A 4757-nucleotide genomic window follows, 5' to 3' on the forward strand; every position below is an offset into this window, starting at 1 on the left:
ATGGATGCTTGTATATGCGTGTGATATACATGTACATGTAGGTAGAAGGGGCCTGTGATAGTTTTTCTCTTTCAATAACTAAACTGCCACGGTCCATTAGTTGTTCTAATAACAACATTCGGTTTTAGCTATTCAAAAATCAAAAAAATAATTGAAAAACAAATAATTGGGTTTATTCAAAGATTTATAGGTTTGTTACATGCACTTTGAAATATTTCGCACTTTGTATAAAAATTCAAAGTGTGTTACTAGTAATTTTGGAACCAGTTAAACGCGCTTTTATTTATTTTTTCAAAGTGCGTTGATATCGTCGATATTATAAAAAAACTGTTCAGGATTTGGTCCAAATAATTGATACGTTTATTGACATACAATAACTGATTGTTTTAACCTTGGTTTGATATTGTTTAGCTCAATGGGATATATTTTAAAAAAAAAAAGAATCCAATGCATTCTCAGCTTACTTTATAAACAGTTTCTCGATTAGAATTTTTTTCTCATAAGCTTACGTAGTTTGACAAATTTACACAAGAACAAATCAGGAGTTTTAAATTATCCAAATATGACATAAACTGCATCGCGTAGCAATTGCCCTTTTCCTTCTTTGTCTATGCAGCAAAATTAATGTACTTCTTATCTGATACATTGGGCTATGTCAGAAACGTTTACTTCAAGTTGCTGAATATCATATACGTTTTGGATAGAAAGATAAGGGGTAGGCAACCTTCTTCCTGAAATCAATTACTAGTAAATGATGCACTGGTAATTGACCTGTATGATTGGTTAACCCACACCCACCCCCGTTCTTAAAGACGGTTAATGAGATTTACTAGTGTTAACAATTCATCATACAATCAGCAAATTAGAAATTCAATTCCAGATTTTTCTATTTAAACATATTTTTTTTTAAAGTGCGTTTCGATAATAAAAAATGTTGAAGTTCCTTCATAACGCACTTTGAATTTTTTATTCAAACTGCGTTAGCTTAGTCCTAAGTTTAACGCGTTTTATTTTTTTTAAGTGTGTACTTTTCTCAAAGTGCGTTGCCACATACGTTATTTAAAATCCACTATAAATCACAAAACTTGTGTGCTATAATTCTTTAGAAACTGTACAAAGAATGTATGGTGTATCAAATCATTTGATGATGAGAAGATGGGATAAATAAGTAAAATTAATGTAAGTAGTCAGTTTCATGTGTGTATTTCAAACCTGACAATGTAGTGAGAATCATGTGTGTCTAACTGGTGGGTCACGTGGTCTGATGTAGTGGAGTTCAGGGGAAAACCCAAATTTTTAATATTATGAATTTACGAATTATCAGCCCCCTAGGCTAATAAGAGTAGACAGTCTTTTATAAATTTGCTCAAATTTTTTCTTCACGACCCTTAGAAAATAGTGTAGTGACTCTCTGGTAAAAAGTCATGTGTAGTGAGTTTCATGTCTTTACGAGTATGTGTGTGTGTGTGTGTGTGTGTGTGTGTGTGTGTGTTTGTAAGCCCTGTGAAGTTGGCCGAATACCAAGTTTACACACCAATCAACTTATCACCTGAAAATCAAATGAACACCCGAAGTCAGGTGTTCAGTTGAAATAACGTCATTTTCGTGTTCCTCTCACTAAATTACATCAGAAAAAATAAAAAAAATATGAGTGTTACTTTGGAACCGATTTCCTGATTTTTTTTACACAGTGTGTGTGTATTTTTCTGCTGTATTTTCCATCTTTACACAGAAAAATCCGCGCATGCGTAAACGGAACACCGGATGTTATTGTGCAATGGATATACGCGGTGATTTATAAACGACCTTTAGGATACATTTCTGATGACACCGTGATGTATCAAAGAATTAAGGGTATGTTCACTGAAATATCGTATTTAATGAATGTATGAAATGCATAGTACATGTACTTGAGTTTCAAAACACATAAAACCTCATTACTGATTGACAAGTCGACACCTACTAGTATATATTAAAAAAAATTTGATACGCGATATTCATTTTAAAATTGTTCTTCTTATAGTAGCATGCAATTTTTTTTATAGTTAATAGCTGAGAATAGACGGACTAAAATGGACGATAATCGCTATGCATGTATATTAGGCCAATCTTTGATTTAATGTATTGACACTTATAAAGTTCGAATTTTCTCTACACTACTACATGCATGGCGCCTCAAGCTACTACTCTACACCATATCTTTTGGTATTATGATAATAAAGTCTTTGTACAGATAATATTGTATATTTAAAAAATACGTGTATTAAATAAGGACAGAATTCTATTACACGATCAGTAATACAAATGCAAGTTTGTAAGGTCGCGACCTTCTTTAGACGTGAAGCTGAGTCGGGTTAGTTAACGCGTCACTGCGACAAATAAAAGGCAAAATATGGAATCTAAGGCGAAGAGACCTGTATTAACGATCGTCCTGACGTACCGCTCGCCAAAATTTCTTAGGTTATGCTGTAATAACTTAGAGAATAAGAAGGGACCCCTTGTTTGATTATTATAATATATATATTATATTTATCTTGTGTATTTTTTTTATTATCGGTATACGGCAATTTTTTAAAACACGATAAAAAAATTTAAATAACTACATTAATCAATATATTGGGAATGTGTAAGCAGGAAATACACACCTTTTCATAAAAATACCCCGGCCAGAAAAAAACATATGATGGTAGGGGAGTGTTAGCACCATCCATACTTCAGGTGCATGTAATTCAGACTAGTGAGATGAATCATTATGTAACTATGTTTACTAAAATGTCGTATGTCTGTATGTATGTATAAAAAAACACATAAAACCTCATTACCGAATGACATTGGCACATATGATTATATTTTTTATTCACAAAATGCTGGGGGGGGGGATGTAATATTTTACTAAAAATTTTAACATCCACTTTTTAAAGGGGGTGTTGCAAAAAGCTAGGCGGAATGATTCCCTAACGTGGAACCGACCTTTAATCAAAGTACTGAAGTACTGACGGGAGTTGCATGATTTTATCGATTATCATTTATTTTAAAAATCATTTTATCTTGCATGGCAATTAGTTTCTAGTCTGTATTTGAATTACGCACTTTTTTATAATATGGATTTTTAGACTTTTCTGACAAGAATTTCGAGAAACCCCATGCATATGAATCATGTTGTGTAATATTTAAAGATGGATTTTAAACTATGTATTAGTAATTGAAACAATTCTAAAAATAGTATAGATCCAAGCACTATTGATATCGAACTCTCGTCTCGTTCAACTAGACGGTCGGCTGTCTCCGTTAATCTCCGACAAGCAAGAGAGCCTCTTTGCTTGTCGGAGATTTACGGAGACAGCCGAGCGTTTGGTTGAACGAGACTAACTCTGGCGTAGGAATACATGAGACTACAAAAATATCTAATTTGTTCGTATTATATAAAATCTGGCTATATATTCAAAGTGTTTATAGATCAGTTTCCTTGAAAAATAATGCTTCAGCATACATTACATCGAATTTTTCTATTATTTTCAAGAACTACATGTAAGTCTTGTCAGTGGTGGTGATTTGTGCTTAGGTCCAAACACTGTTTCACTTTCAGTTTGTCAGAGTAACTGCATAGGACAGTTGATTAAAATCAACTTCCAAAAATCCGTATCGCTTGGAGAGTCACATTTCACTGGCGTTGGAAGCAAATTGAAAGGGGGGGGGGCTAGACTAATATCCTCAGAAATATTGAGGAAAAAAAACTAATTCCCAAAATCATAAAAATCCTAATCCATGGGGGGGGGGGGGGGGGGGGGGGGGTGGTTATACCTATACTTCCAAACAGATACTCTTACCTACCAAAATTCTTTTTCCCCAAATTATGGAATTCCTAATCCGTGGGGGGGAGGGGGGGGGGGGGCTAGCATGCATATGACTCCAACTTCTCACTCTTTCAAGGTAAATTTAGGGACAATTATCTTTGCTGCGCAAAAGTAATACACATTTTATGCGAACTTCTATCGGACATGGCGGCCACCATTTAATTTTTATAAATGAAGTTAGGAAGAATTTTAGCTGACCATATATTCTGTATTTTGAATTAACATACCGACATGAATTTAGTATCTAGATAAACGTCTACATAAAAAGATGGAACAGATTTATCAGTACAAAAACATGTACATGTGTGTATTTTTTTTTTCGGCTTTTAACAACCTGTACATGTGCATGTATCTTTGAAAACGTCATACCCTGTTATTTCATTAAAAAGGGGTTAAAAAAACAACTTTCTACATTGATGTGTACATTGTTTTGAAATCCCTTGTTCAGTAGAAAATGTTTATAATTCAAGTCTATAACGGGGACATCACCACTAAGTATTGTTGAAAAAATTAAACATGCATGCAAATTATGACACAAACAAGCGTTTGAAAAACTTTATTCTGTCATAATTAAATTAACCATATACAGATTCTTTTTATTGTAATTAAAAGAAATATGTAGTAAAAAAAATTCCAATATTGTTCCGGTATTCGAACCCAATCAAAGAGGTCTAACTTTTTATTTATTGTTTTGTTGTAGAAACACATATATTATAGATTTTTAGAAATAAAATTGTTTTGAATATTTCTACACGTCATGATACGAAAATTTAGCAAAATTAATATTACAAATTTTTCGTTTCTTAACTTTAAATAAATCCTAAATATGTACAAGTACGCCTAAGCTAGGTAAATCGAGCAGCGGACTGCGGAGAGCAGTGTCGCTTGTGTTGATTTGTTTTA

General features: G+C 33.1%; 1 protein-coding gene across 1 annotated transcript in view; it reads right to left on the minus strand.

The window, feature by feature from the left end:
- The window catches only part of LOC128165650 (cell death abnormality protein 1-like), a 111558-nt gene that overhangs the window by 51365 nt on the left and 55436 nt on the right, over nucleotides 1-4757 (minus strand). The window lies entirely within an intron of this gene.

Source organism: Crassostrea angulata, chromosome 10 (assembly GCF_025612915.1).
Source record: "Crassostrea angulata isolate pt1a10 chromosome 10, ASM2561291v2, whole genome shotgun sequence".
NCBI lineage: Eukaryota > Metazoa > Mollusca > Bivalvia > Ostreida > Ostreidae > Magallana > Magallana angulata.